Consider the following 15,692-nt stretch of genomic DNA (forward strand, 5'->3'; position numbering starts at 1 on the left):
ACCTGGTCCGCGGGCGGGATGACTCGGGAATACCCAGGACAGCTTGGGTGCGAGGAGGAAGGGGAACCCGGGAAGCCCGGGAGCGGCCCGAGAGGAGAAAGCTGGGGGGCCGGGAGACTGGGAGTGGCCCGGGTCCGAGGGAGAAGGGAGGCCGAGGGCGGCCGGGGTCTCAGCGAGGGCGTTGAGGAAAGGCAGGGAGGCACCTGGGGATCCTCCTGAGAAAGGCGGCCATCCGAGAGAGGAGCGCTCTTGGGGTTCTTGCGGGGCTTTGGAGTGTCGGACCCGTGGAGACCTTGAACAGCTTGGGGAGGAACGGGAGCGCCCTGCCCCCCACCGCTGGTCTGGGATGGGAAATCCAAGACTGGCCTGGGAACTCCTGGGTCTGAGGGTCCCCGGAAAACCAGGGTTTTGAAAAAAGTCCTGGAGGGGTAGCTTGGGTTTGAGACTGTGGTGAGGGGTTTAGCTGAGGAATGGAAGTTCTCTCAGTTGGAGATAAGTCAAGCAAAATGACACGGGGGTGGGCGGGAGAAGTTGTTTCCTTGTAGGAAGGGAGTGGGAGGTAGGGCGTAGTAGGAGGGAGCGAGAAAGTTGCTCAGGAAGAGACTAGTGGTCTTGTGGAAACTGGCCGGAACAGTAGATATGAGAAATTAACATGGGGCCCTTAATCGGTTCTAAGGACTTTAGAAATAGAAGAACCTTCAGCTTCATAATACTAAGATGCCATCTAGGACCAGAGAAAGGGTTCTAAAAGCAAGGTTGTGACTTACATTCCAATGCTTTAGAAAAGAAATTTGTTTTAGGACGCGAGCAATAATGTTAGAAAATAAGGACATTGACAAGATGGGGTATTTGAAAGGGGAAGAGGGGATAGCTGAACTAAAGGAGTGGGACCGGGGACTTAATCAGAAAGAAGAGAGGCATGAAGAGGACAGGCTGAACTTTCGCCAAATTAGAAATAAATTTGAATTCTAGTTCTACCACTTAGCTTTGACAGCTTAACCTCTCTCTGTGTGGAAGTTTCATCTGTGTAATAGGGATAACAATACTTCCTACTTCTTAGGGTTGTATTTTCACATGAGTTAATATCTGTGGAACTTTTAGAATAGTGACTGGCACAAAGTAAGCACTGTACTGGATTATTAAATGTGTAGAGGATAAAGAAAGTCCTGAATTCTTTAATGCGTTTTTCTCAAACTTTAACTTGAACCAGAATCACCTGGACGGCTTGCTAAAATGTAGACTGCTGGCTCCACCCAGAGTTTCTGATTCAGTAGGTCTGGGATGGGGCCTGAGAGTTTGCATTTATCTCAGGTGATGGCTTATGTTGGTCAGGGGAACCACTTGCTTTATTGAAAACAGTAGTAATGTAGCAACCTTAAAATACTTGTCTACCCTGCTAGAGACAGGTAGAAGCAAATTGCAAAGAAAAGATCCTAATACTGTATAAGGGATGCCCTATTTTAAGCCTGTGTTTTTCAAACTGTGGATCATGATTTATTAGTAACTTATAAAATCAATTTAGTGGGTTAAATTGATTAAAAATAAAATAGAATAAAAATAAAATAGAATAGAACAGAACTGACTACCATTGTACGTGGCAAGGAAAAATATTGTTTTGGGAAATTTTGCTCATACATGTGTATACTAGGTCACAATGTAAAATGTATTTCTTACATTAAAAGGAGTTTGTAAAACTGTTTTGAGCCATGCACTGCAGCAAAAGCAGCCCTTCAGTAGGGACATCCAGGGACTGGGTTTATTGTTTATTTATTTTTCTTTTTGTGGTAATTTTCTCAGGTGTTGATACATTCTATTAAATTTCTTCAGTTTCTGATTTGGTTTCTCCTGTGTTTGCCTTATCATACATTGTGTTGTGCTTCTTTTTAAATACTGAGAATCTTTAGCATGAGGACTAAAGGGAATTTGAGGTAGAGAGGTGAAATTGAGTGGTGTTTCTCAGATGTGGTCCACTTTTGTTTCACTCATGCCCTCTTGTTTACCTTTTCTTTTTTACCAGTGTACTGTAAAGCACTGTCTGTAAAAAACCTAAGTATACACAGACGTGTTGACAGTAAACAACCAACACAAATAGACTGGTTTGAGAACAGTTCATGTATAGAAAGTAAGCAAAAACCAAATAAGACACATTTCAAAAGAGAAAAGCAAAAGGGTGTTTCCTTTTTAGAGAGTAAAGGAATTCTAAAGTTTTCATGGCCTTAATACAAAATATGTAATATAAAAGCATTTTTAAGGGAACCAGATATACTTGTGTATTTTAGATTTCTAGGTTTTTGAAGAGAGGAGACATAGTAATAATGCTCAGATGCACCTGGGATAGAGTTTTAACTACAAAGTAAATAGTTTATTAAGCAGGAGCTTTTGTTTTGATGGTTTTCTCCCTTGAGAATGATCTGGATGTGGCATAGAGTTGTAAATTTAACTTGTTTGAGGGACCCAAATGTAATCTATATACTTATTTTAAGCTATATTAAGAATATATATGTATGTTTTGTGCTGTTCTTCGTTTGATTTTTCTTCTATAAGACTAGATGGTTTATATTTAGAAAGAGTTGATTTATGTTTGTTTTAATGGACATAGGGACAGAGAAAACAGTATTGAAAACTGAAAGAGATTCTTACAGCTCTCTTTAAAATCTTTAATCTAGGGGATTCGTAACCCTTTCATTAATGTTTTATGAAATTGTGAAGAAACTTTTGGAGTAGCTTTGCATCAGGATTTTTAGATTTTTTTCTCTCTCAAAAATAATTTTTAGTTCTATTTCATGTTTTTATTATATTTTATTAAAATTTTAATTTTTGTTTGGAAGACTATAAAACATGTAATTATTTCATTTTTGAGTTGAAAAACGTAAGCAGTCTTTTCATAAAACAAATTTACTAATTTTTTGTGACAAAGGTTCCAAGGATGAAAGCTTTTGAATTCCTTGCTTTGAGTTAAATGAAGTATCCCTACCACCAAAATGGTTGTTAAGTCATTGTACAGTTGATGGGCACTTTTGTACAGATCATTTTCTTTACTAACTGATGGAAGAATGTAAAATCTTAGTAATCGAGTGTGGGAAAAATATAAAATTCATTCTTCATAATTGTGGACATTAACTAGTTTGATTACTTACTTGCTTTTTAATGAATGGACTTTATTCAGTTGACTTATTATTCACCCATAATTTAATCATACTTATCTAGGAATAGCTCTGATTGCTCAACCGTTTTTACAGTGAGATTTGTTAATCTGTAGTTGAAAAAATGGTGGTTTTTAAATCCCAGAGAAACTGCTCCTGATGGTACAATTTAGTGAGGCTCATTTTCCAGTTTCAAAGATTATTCAGGTAAATGGTTTTTAAAAGTGGAAGTTCAATTAACACTAGTTAATTAAGTTTATTTTCTATTTCAATAAAGTTTTGTCTATTACAAATCGCTTCTGATCTGCTTTCTCTGCTTCTTTCTCTTCAACTACTCATACAATAAATCCTAATGGAAATGTGCTGCCTGAAAATCTAGTTCTGTGAAAGTACAAAACCCCAATGTCTGGTTTTTAGTTTGCTGGGAGAATTCCTTTTATCAGAAAAGGTCCCTTGGTAAACTTATTACCTTAAAAAAAGTCTTTTAATAGAGTACTTGGAAAGCTACGTTTTATTTTGGACTTGCCAAAATACATCTATTGTGTTTAATAAATTTTGATTTCTATGGAATGGATCTTGAGTTCTGCCAGTTTCTGAACTCTGATATATGTTTCCTTGGTGGGGCTAGGGAGAAAGGAAACAATTGTACTCCTTCAATTAAAAAAAATTTTTTTTGCTATCTTATTTTTTATCTTGACATTATGATAAATCCTTTATTTGCAAAGAAATACAATTTTTTGAAAATAAAGAAAAATTTATTTGCAAAGAAAATTTATATTCAGTAATATAACGTATTGGAAATCTCATTATTAAAGATGGAAATTCTATATAAGGCTTTAGGATGTTTGTTCAAATATGAGACACAGGTACTGATAAATAGGATGTCATTATCATATTGCCATATATTTTTGAGAATATAAAATATGCACTTGGAAATCTTGGGGCAAAAGGTTTGAGACTAAGGGAGAATGAGGAGAATACTGATATGTTTAAGGAGGAGTCGGAGGATCTGCAGGAAGTATGTCTAGAGGAGTGAGCCTTTCTTGGCAGTTTTCCTGGAGTGACATATGTAAAGGAGGATGATCCTATTTGCAACATTCTCGCACGGACATATTTTTCGCTCTGCTTGTTAGAACTCTTTCTTTGTTGTGTTCCACTCAGGAAAGCATGTCAGAATACAAATGAATACACTGAGAATTGCTAGTCCTAGGATGGGAGCCTTTGCAGGACCATGTGGATTTAGAAGGCTGGACACTTGTCTCTGCTTCTCCAGTTCTTGGGAATAGGTGCCCAACAGTTGTAACTAGGCCAGGTCTTCCCAGTTGTCCTTTCTAATGGAGTCTGGGATTAGGCAGTAGGAAGAGACTCCCAGTCATCTTAAATGGATTAACCAAGGGGCTGCTTAATAATTAATGTTCAGTGACTTCCCTTTCTCTCTCTACCGAAACTCTGTTTCTTCCTACTTGCTTGCTGATACCTTACCTTCAGGATCAAAGTCTTGAGTTCTCTGATTAGATAGCAAAATATTAATTGTGGTAACTTGTTTATATTAAGGTGGATATAGTTAATTAGGAAAATGATTATTATCCAGTTTTTTTCCAGTTTAGTTAGGGAGGAAGAGGGATTTAAAGCCGTAGAACACTGCTTGGCTCCTGAATAAAGGCAAAGTCAGGGAAGTCGGGAACACAGAAAAAGCAAAATTTATATCTTTAAGATTGACTACCTTTGACCTTAGAAAAGTAAAAGTGATGCTTTTGTCCTGGTCAGCTGTGCACAAGTACTCCATGGGTACCTTTCAATTGTGTCATGTGGTACTGCTTTGCATAATTTATAAGGGTTTATTTACTTAGTTATTTTTAATATAGCTGACTTTGTTATCAGGAATTTTAGCTCCCAGTATTATTTCATCAAGATAAACTTTTTTTTCAACCTAGAATGTCACGGAATCATAGAATAGCCTGATGATCACAGAAGTATATTTGTAACTAGCATATTATGAAATTGAAAAAAACATCATTTGTGTTCTGAGAAAGAATGATAGAATGGAAGAAAAATCCAAGTTTTATCATTGTATGACCATGTTTTTGAATCCTGGATCTGTCATTTACTAATTGACTAATTGGGCAGTTTATTAAATCTCTTGGAGCCTCAGTTTTGTCATCTATAAAATAGAGCTTATCCTCCTTAACTAAGCTGAGAATTAAATGAAAAGCATTTTATATAGTACCTTGCTTATAGTGGGCACTCAACACATGATGATGTTAATTTTTTTTATTAGTAATTATAACAATATTAGACTTCTCTTTCTAGGAAGGGCTAATATCCCAGATACTGTGATTATAAGCAATGTGGCAGTTAGAAAAACTGGAATTGACTTTATTTATTTATTTTTAAATTAATTAATTCATTTTTGGCTGTGTTGGGTCTTCATTTAAAAATGGGGTCATCTTTTATTATTGAGTTATGAGTGTGAAAAACCTTTATATGTTCTGGATACAAGTCCCTTGTCAGATGTTGGATTTGCAAATATTTTCTCCCAGTATGTGGCTTGTATTTTCACTTTCTGCCTTTCTTTTCTTAAATTAATTAATTAATTTATCTTTGGCTGTGTTGGGTCTTCGTTGCTGCATGCAGGCTTTCTCTAGTTGCGGCAAGCTGGGGCTACTCTTTGTTGCTGTGCGCGGGCTTCTCATTGCGGTGGCTTCTCTTGTTGCGGAGCACGGGCTCTAGGTGTGCGGGCTTCAGTAGTTGTGGCACACGGGCTCTGTAGTTGTGGCTCGCAGGCTCTAGAGCACAGGCTCAGTAGTTGCAGCGCACGGGCTTAGTTGCTCTGCGGCATGTGGGATCTTCCTGGACCAGGGTTCTAACCTGTGTCCCCTGCACTGGCAGGCAGATTCTTAACCACTGCGCCATCAGGGAAGCCCCTATTTTCACATTCTTGATGCACAAAACTTTTTTTGAAGCATAAAACTTTTTCATTTTGTTATAGCGCTATGTTTGTGCTTTTGGTATAATATCTAAGAAACAATCGCCTAATCCAAGGTCATGAATATTTATGCCTATGTTTTCTTCTAAGAGTTTATACAAATTTTAGTTCTTATGTTTAGTTCTTTGATCTATTTTGAGTTAATTTTTGTGTATGGTATGGAGACAGGGCCCAACGTAATTCTTTTACATATGGTTTTCCAGTTGTCTTAGCACCATTTGTTGAGACCATTACTTTTTGTTTATTGGCTTGTTAGAAAAGTTTAATAAAATTTTCTGCTTTGTTACTGATTCTTTGAAGTAGCATTTTGTTGGCCTTTTGGTCTAGTGTGGCAGTTGGGGTCGTGGTGCTGCGGGAAGCAGTTTAGAGTTGCAAGAACGGGTTATAAATGAACCCACTGATTTAAATATATGGTTTTCTAATTTCATCTTTACATTACTTTATACTTGAATACTAAATGAAGTTCAGTTGCCATTTTTCTGCCTACTGGGCAACCATGTCCCATAGTTCTGCAGAAGCTTCAGTGCTGGACCGTTTAATGGAAATCAGGGTCAGATTTTTAAACATGTGACTTAAAAGAAGAAAAGCTTCTATTATGACCCCTTTTCCTACCCCTCCCCCCTTTTCCTTTAACTCACCTATCCTATTACCTTTTTATCTTAAGAAGACTCTTCTTTTGGATTATTAACAGATAGTCTTTTTCTGAAGGAAGATCAAATACTAAGGCTTTTTTTTTTAAGTTGGAGATTGAAGGAAATGTTTTGTAGTGACGATTGAAAACATTATAGAGAAATTATAAGTATTTTTGTTAACCTTGGTAAATTTAAAATCCAGAATTAATATCAATAATATCAAAGTTTCCTTTTCCATGTAATCCTAGTTGAAGGTTAGAAATAGCATGGTATTTTCTTTTCATTTAAAAAATAATAAAAATACAGTTATTTTACAACTTGTGAGATTACTTAGCATTTTGAAAGAAACATTATTTATAGAACATTTAACTCTAAATTGGGCTTTTAACTTTTTTCCTATGTTTTAAGAGGCATTAATTATTCTCTTTTGGAGGTCTTACAAGCAAAGGGAAAAGTATACATCTTTTACAGAGTATTTGAATTTTGTGTCTCATCTCTATTTGTAGAGTTCTGCTTCTTTAGAATATGAGGCCGGTACTTTGCCAAGAAAGAGCGAATTTCCTGGGAAATCAGATTGCTGGCTTGACTTCTTGCTGTGCCTTTCCCTTCTTCTTTTGTTGCTTTGTAAAAGAGCTGAGCTCAGTCCTGTGGAAAATCACTAAATTATCTAATTATTTTCCCCAGTTCAAATTAAACATGATTGGTATATATTTGCACTGCATTGAATTTTGTGAGTTTTTCTTGTTATAGATTTGTTAGCATACCCTGAAGGACTTTGACTTCATTTGCTGAGTTGGCTGTTCGTATCTGAAATAACATAATAATAATGGTGTGTTCCTTTAATGAATGTTCTTATTCTTTTGGTCTCTTTTTCCCCCTCCAGTAGACCTAGTTAGTGAGGGGTATCACTTGTGTTCTTACAATAAAACCCAGACACTTGTGAAATATAATACTAGTTTCTATGATGTTGGCCCCGAATTATTATTTTTAATGATGTTAACATTTTTTGTTTTTAATTTTTCTCATTGCATATTTTACTGTATACATAATTTTGAACCTGCTTTTATTAACATACATTTTAATATCATTACAATTATTTTAAAACAGTTTAAAAGAGCTGAAGAATATTCCAATAATGGATACATCATTTATACAACCAGTGTCCATAGTGTTCATATTTAGATTGTTAATTTCCAATTATTATAAACAAAACTTTAGTGAATATGCGAAACCAAATCTTTGTCCACATTTCCGTTTTTTTTTTTTTTTTTTTTAATCTATATCTTTTTGGCTAGGCACTATGTGAGTTGTATTTGTCTGTGCTTTCCACGGGACAGACACCACAGAAACTTTTTTTTTTTTTTAAAATTAATTAATTAATTTTTTGGCTGTGTTGGGTCTTCGTTTCTGTGCGAGGGCTCTCTCCAGTCGCGGCGAGCGGGGGCCACTCTTCATCACGGCACACGGGCCTCTCACCGTCGCGGTCTCTCTTGTTGAGGAGCACAGGCTGCAGACGCGCAGGCTCAGCAGCTGTGGCCCACGGGCCCAGCCGCTCCGCGGCATGCGGGATCCTCCCAGATCAGGGCTCAAACCCGTGTCCCCTGCATTGGCAGGCAGATTCTCAACCACTGCACCACCAGGGAAGCCCTTTTTTTTTTTTTTTTTTAAAGAGGGTGAGAATCATTGTTTTGGACCTCTAAATTTTCAAGAGACACCTAAATGATAATGTAATAATGTTGGGATATGGAAAGCTGGAGTTTAAGAAGAGGCACTGCTGGAAATTGTCATTATATAGATGGGATTGAGAGCCATGAGGAAAGGGTGAGATCAACTATCTGGTCCTCAGCTTGGAGGAACTCCAAATATAGCTGTCTGGTGAAGGAGGAAAAGTGACTTTTATGTAGGGGGAAACCAGGATTTGTCATGTCATGGAAACCAAGAGAGGAGGGAAGGTCAGTGCTCATTTGATTTACCAAAATGGAAATTATTGGTGATCCTGTGTTGGTTATTCTCTGTGTGTCCTTCCAGATTCATTTTTGCCCTTTTCTTCCCTGCTTTGTGCCTCAGAAGGCTGACCTCTGTTGATTACATGACTCAGACTTCTTTGCCTTCTGACTTCAGGTTGCATTCAGCCAGTAGAGGTACAATTGACAGGAGATTGGACAGCAGAAGGAAAAATAGCATATTTATTCCCTTTCCTCCTTCCTGCCTGGCTGAAGTTTAGGCAAAGGTTGCATTTCTCTACCTGTACCTGCATGGTGCCTTTTCTGGTTCTGGTAACCTCAGGCTTCGCAAATGTGAGAGTTTGTACTCTTGTACCTTCTACGAGTTTAGAGAAGTTAATAGCTTCCTGATTGCTAGTCCCTGAGATCCTAAGATACACATACACATACAGAGAGAGAGAGAGAGAGAGAGATCTCCTTAATCCTGCCCACACCTTTGTAAATAGTCTCTCCATTTAAACTCTATTTATCCCTTTAAGAGTGCCATCTGTTTAAGTCTGTTTAAAGGGCAGTTTCAGTGAATTTGTGGAGGCAGACCAGTTTGGAGCAGGTTGAATAGTGAATGGAAGATTAGGAATTAGAGATGGTGAGAGCTGATACTTTTTTGAGAAGTGTGGTTGTAAAGGGTAACTGAGAAATGGGGAGGAGGTGGAGCATAGCTGTGTAGGGAATGATAAGATACTTTTTAAAAAAATTTTTGTTATTTTTATTTATTTATTTATTTTGGCTGTGTTGGGTCTTCGTTGCTGCACGCGGGCTTTCTCTAGTTGCAGAGAGTGGGGGCTACTCTTCATTGCGGTGCGCAGGCTTCTCATTGCGGTGCTTTCTCTTATTGCGGAGCATGGGCTCTAGGTGTGCGAGCTTAGTAGTTGTGACTTGCGGGCTCTAGAGCACAGGTTCAGTAGTTGTGGTGCATGGGCTTAGTTGCTCCGCGGCATATGGGATCTTCCGGGACCAGGGCTTGAACCCGCGTCCCCTGTATTGGCAGGCGGATTCTTAGCCACTGTGCCACCAGAGAAGCCCCGGGAATGATAGGATACTTTTAAAAATATATAAATATGGGAGATAATGGTACATCTTTACATGATAATGGGAATGGTCTTGTAGAAGAGGAAAGATTGATGATACAGGACAGAGAGAATTATGGAAGGAAGGAAATCTTTATGTGAAAGAGAAATAATACAGAGAGCAAACTCTAATAGTCAGTCATAGATACTCATTTTAAAGTGGGGGGAAAAGGAGATGACTGGTTCAGTTTGGGGGAATGTTACAGATTTGACTGTGGAAAGAACAGGAAGGTTTCCTCTGATGGCTTCCATTTTCTTAATGAAAGTGTCAAATTAAAAGAGTTGGGAGGGGGACTTCCCCGGTGGCACAGTGGTTAAGAATCCACCTGCCAATACAGGGGACATGGGTTCGAGCCCTGGTCCAGGAAGATCCCACATGCCATGGAGCAACTAAGCCTACGTGCCACAACTACTGAGCCCGCGTGGCACAACTACTGAAGCCTGCACGCCTAGAGCCCGTGCTCTGCAACAAGAGAAGCCACTGCAATGAGAAGCCCACGCACCGCAACGAAGAGTAGCCCCCGCTCTCCACAACTAGAGAAAGCCTGCGTGTAGCAACAAAGACCCAATGCAGCCAAAAATAAATAAAAAAAAAAAAAAAAAGAAAAAGAGTTGGGAGGAAATGGAGAGGAGGGGAGAGATGTTTAAGAACTGAGGAAAAAGTATAAAGCAGCAACTACAGGGAACTTCTAGAGCAATATTGAAACTGGGCGGGACCCTGTGGGGCCCTCCCAGGCACAGAGGCCTTTCCGTGTCCCCGTTTCTTGTTTGTAGAAAAAAGGCTTTCAGTCTGCTAGACCTTCCCTGAGTTCCAAAGGGCAGATTCAAACAGTTGCTAATTGGGGGAGTGTAGGAATGCAGAAAGAAGCCACAGTGCAATGATGGGCAGAGTCCTGGTTCTTCCTCAGAGGATGTGCGTAGCAATTTGATACATACATACCTCTGAGTTCTATAGGAACTAAGGCCCCCCACCCAGGTGGAGTGTGGTAACTTCAGGCTAAGCATAAGCATGTGGACCCCAGACTGGTTGGAACCAGAGGCTGATGATTGAGATTCCTGGAACAACACCCTGTTAGCTCATCACCAACCACTCAGAGGAAGGTCACACACCCTGCAGCCCTCCCTGCAAATTTTGTCTATAAAACTTCTTCCCTGAAAACCATCAGGGAGTTAGGGCCTTTTGAGCATGAGCCGCTCCATCCTCCTTGCTAGGTCCTTGCAATAAATTTTTCTTCACTCCAAACTCCAATGTTTCGGTTTGTTTGGCCTCACTGTTCGTCAGGTGCACGAACTTGGTTGAAGTTGTTAAGTGTGAATTTATGACAATAACCATTCTGCCTGGATATGTTATTTTCTTCAAGATTCCACTGCTGTGTTGCAGTCTTGGAGAAGGTTAGCTGGAGTTTTGCTAGGAGAGTGTGAAGGAGAGAGACATGGGAAACATTGAATTGAGTTCAAGGAGTGATTATATTGTTGGACTGTGAAATCTTAGTTGGATAAAAAAGAGAGGGACTTCCCTGGTAGTCCAGTGGTTAAGACTCTGCGCTTCCACTGCAGGGGGCACAGATTCGATTCCTGGTCAGGGAACTAAGATCCTGCATGCCATTTGGCGAGGCACCCCCCCCAAAAAAAGGGGGGGAGTGAAACCAGGAGATTGATAAGGACCAAGTGGAGACTTTCATGAATCGGTCCTCTCTTTAAGAACTAAGAATTATTTCTTTCTTTTTTTTTTTTTTTGGCTGCTTTGGCTCTTTGTTGCTGTGTATGGACTTTCTCTAGTTGTGGTGAGCGGGAGCTACTCTTCATTGTGGTGCGCGGGCTTCTCATTGCAGTGGCTTCTCTTTGTTGTGGAGCACGGGCTCTAGGCACTCGGGCTTCAGTAGTTGCAGCACATGGGCTCAGTAGTTGCAGCACGCGGGCCCTAGAATGCATGGGCTTCAGTAGCTGCGGTGCATGGGCTCAGTAGTTGTGGTGCACGGGCTTAGTTGCTCCGTGGCATGTGGATCTTCCCAGACCAGGGATCAAACCCGTGTCCCCTGCGTTGGCAAGCGGATTCTTAACCACTGCACCACCAGGGAAGTCCTTAGAACTAAGAATTGTTTCTGACGGCCAGTTGAACAAGTGAGTTGGAAAGATCAAATCTTTTTTATTATGTCTTTCTCATTTATGCTCCAAATGACCAGAATTTGTGAAGACTTACCCACTTGGAACCTTCCATTCTAAATAGACAGTTTAAACCCACATTCTAGCTAGATTGAAGTGGGTGCACACACGCACAGAGTTAGTGACCTATAGAGCTTTTTTTTTAAAAAAAATTTATTTATTTATGTAGCTGTGCCGGGTCTTAGTCGCGGCACACTGGATTTTGGGATCTTCGTTGTGGCATGGGGGATCTTTAGTTGTGGCATGCAGGATCTTTAGTCGCGGCATGTGGGATCTAGTTCCCTGACCAGGGATCAAACCCGGGCCCCCTGCATTGGGAGTGTGGAGTCGTAGCCATTGGACCATCAGGGAAGTCCCTGTAGAGCTTACGACTGTGATTTCAAACATGACATTTTTTTTTTTTATTTTAACATCTTTATTGGAGTATAATTGCTTTACAATGGTGTGTTAGTTTCTGCTTTATAACAAAGTGAATCAACTATACTTATACATATGTTCCCATATCTCTTCCCTCTTGCGTCTCCCTCCCTCCCACCGTCCGTATCCTACCCCTCTAGGTGGTCACAAAGCACCAAGCTGATCTCCCTGTGCTATGCGACTGCTTCCCACTAGCTATCTGTTTTACGTTTGGTAGTGTATACATGTCCATGCCACTCTCCCACTTTGTCACAGCTTACCCTTCCCCCTCCCCATATGCTCAAGTCCATTCTCTAGTAGGTCTGAGTCTTTATTCCCGTCTTGCCCCTGGGTTCTTCATGACCTTTTTTTTTTTTTTTCCTTATATTCCATATATATGTGTTAGCATACAGTGTTTGTTTTTCTCTTTCTGACTTACTTCACTCTGTATGACAGGCTCTAGGTCCATCCACCTCACTACAAATAACTCAGTTTCGTTTCATGGCTGAGTAATATTCCATTGTATATATGTGCCACATCTTCTTTATCCATTCATCTGTCGATGGATGCTTAGGTTGCTTCCATGTCCTGGCTATTGTAAATAGAGCTGCAATGAACATTTTGGTACATGACTCTTTTGAATTATGGTTTTCTCAGGGTATATGCCCAGTAGTGGGATTGCTGGGTCGTATGGTAGTTCTATTTTTAGTTTTTTAAGGAACCTCCATACTGTTCTCCATAGTGGCTGTATCAATTTACATTCCCACCAACAGTGGAAGAGGGTTCCCTTTTCTCTACACCCTCTCCAGCATTTATTGTTTGTAGATTTTTTGATGATGGCCATTCTGACCGGTGTAAGATGATATCTCATTGTAGTTTTGATTTGCATTTCTCTAATGATTAGTGATGTTGAGCATTCTTTCATGTGTTTGTTGGCAATCTGTATATCTTCTTTGGAGAAATGTCTATTTAGGTCTTCTGCCCATTTTTGGATTGGGTTGTTTGTTTTTTTGATATTGAGCTGCATGTAAATTTTGGAGATTAATCCTTTGTCAGTTGCTTCATTTGCAAATATTTTCTCCCATTCTGAGGGTTGTGTTTTCGTCTTGTTTATGGTTTCCTTTGCTGTGCAAAAGCTTTTAAGTTTCATTAGGTCCCATTTATTTATTTTTGTTTTTATTTCCATTTCTCTAGGAGGTGGGTCAAAAAGGATCTTGCTGTGATTTATGTCATAGAGTGTTCTGCCTATGTTTTCCTCTAAGAGTTTGATAGTGTCTGGCCTTACATTTAGGTCTTTAATCCATTTTGAGTTTATTTTTGTGTAAAACATGACATATTTTAAAGTCTTTAAAAAATCTTTTTTGTCTATTTGATCAATACAGATATTTATCAGTATGAATATTTATTATTTATCAAATCGACCTCCTTTGTTAACTCCTACTTCCTATAAATAGAGCATAGGAAAATAATTTCCTCTGATAAATAATTTCTTCTGGATCTATTTAGGATCTTTGTATGAAATTTGTGACATAAGATCTAAACTTACTTTTCCTTAAAACCATTAAAAAACTTATTCATTTTTGGTATAATCTTTTTAAAAAACAGTTTGGCAGGTTCTTTTTTTTTTTTTTTTTTTAATTAATTAATTTATTTTTGGCTGCGTTGGGTCTTTGTTGCTCCGCGTGGGCTTTCTCTAGTTGCGGCTAGCAGGGGCTACTCTTCATTGCGGTGCGTGGGCTTCACATTGCGGTGGCTTCTCTTGTTGCGGAGCATGGGCTCTAGGCGCGTGGGCTTCAGTAGTTGTGGCACACAGGCTTAGTTGCTCTGCGGCATGTGGGATCTTCCCGGACCAGGAATCGAACCCGTGTCCGCTGCATTGGCAGGCGGATTCTTAACCACTGCGCCACCAGGGAAGTCCTGGCAGGTTCTTATATATAGTTAAACATACAGTTAACATAATGATCCAGTAATTCCACTCCTAGGTATTTACTCAAGTGAAATGAAAACTTATAGTCACACAGAAACCTATATGCTAATGCCCCAAACTGGAAACAAACCCAGATGAACCTCGGCTGGTGAATTGATAAACTTTGGTACATTCATAAAAATGGAATACTATTTGGCAGTGCATGCAACAACATGGATGGGTATCAAATGCATTATGCTAAGTGAAAGAAGCCAGACTCAAAAGGCCACATACTGTATGGTTCCATTTTAATGATATTTTAGAATAAACATAACTAAAGGGACAGAAAGCTGACTAGTGGTTGCCAGGGTGTGGGGGGATGGTTAACTACACAGGGTAGGAGGGAGTTTTTTGTGGTGTTCTATATTGTCTGTAACTGTTCTATATCTTGACAGTGGTGGTGGTTACATGACTATGTGTTTTTCAAACTCAGAAGTGTACACTTAAAAGTGCATTTTAGTGTATATAAATTATACCTCAGTTAAAGTTCTAGCATGTAATATGTTACCATATTAAAAAGTATTTTGGAAAACTATCTCAAGAAAATGTTGTTTTGTTTATTTTTAGATTTTGCTTATGTAACTTTTTGGGAGGAGAGAGCGGTGGACAGGCATCATTGGCATTTATAAAGTACTTTGATGCTCTAGAAAATGCGTACATGCTGAATTTGTCTGCATTTAGCAAACATTCTTACCATAAGTTTAAAAGAAAGTTACAATGTTAGAATTAGTAAAGCCCTAGAGACTTATAGTGTTTGTTTTACAGGTAAAGATGAAGCCTAGTTTAGGTTAGCTAAAGTCACATAGCTAGTTAGTGGCAGAGGTAGGTCTAGAATTTAAATGGTGGATTACTAATTTGATGCTTGTTTTACCAAAACACTTTTTATCCGAGTTATTCTTTCTAGAGACTATTTTAAATTCCCGTTCAGAATTTTTCAATTGTGTCATCTTTAAGCTGGAAACCACTCCCTTCCTAGTGGTAGGAAAGTCCTGTGTCTGGTTGATAATAGGAAGGCTGAATTTGAGAGATACTACATCACTTAAAGTTTGTGTAGACATAGTCAACACATTTAGTTATAAAGACAGTTTGCTTTAACCGTGGGAAACTGGATGCTAGATTTGCAGTTGTCAGAGGCTATCATTTAGAAATAGGTTTTTGACACTTCATTGCATATAAAAAAATAATCTTTTCAGATTATCATGATTATTGGTTTGTTGGGAAGGTAGAAAAGGTTTAAGAGTGTTAGGTTTTTCCTGGTTACCTTAAGTAATGAGGATTTATCTTATAAATACTGAGATGTAAGAGAAAGCCCTGGAAATGGTCTTAATAGTTATAC

At 39.0% G+C, this 15,692-nt stretch overlaps 2 protein-coding genes across 12 annotated transcripts in view; both read left to right on the forward strand.

Annotated features, from left to right (window-relative positions):
• The window catches only part of HEATR4 (HEAT repeat containing 4), a 231,879-nt gene that overhangs the window by 109,014 nt on the left and 107,173 nt on the right, over nucleotides 1–15,692 (forward strand). The window lies entirely within an intron of this gene.
• The window catches only part of NUMB (NUMB endocytic adaptor protein), a 181,897-nt gene that overhangs the window by 544 nt on the left and 165,661 nt on the right, over nucleotides 1–15,692 (forward strand). The window lies entirely within an intron of this gene.

This window comes from Balaenoptera physalus (genome assembly GCF_965194825.1).
Source record: "Balaenoptera physalus genome assembly, chromosome: 2".
In the NCBI taxonomy this organism is placed as follows: Eukaryota; Metazoa; Chordata; class Mammalia; order Artiodactyla; family Balaenopteridae; genus Balaenoptera; species Balaenoptera physalus.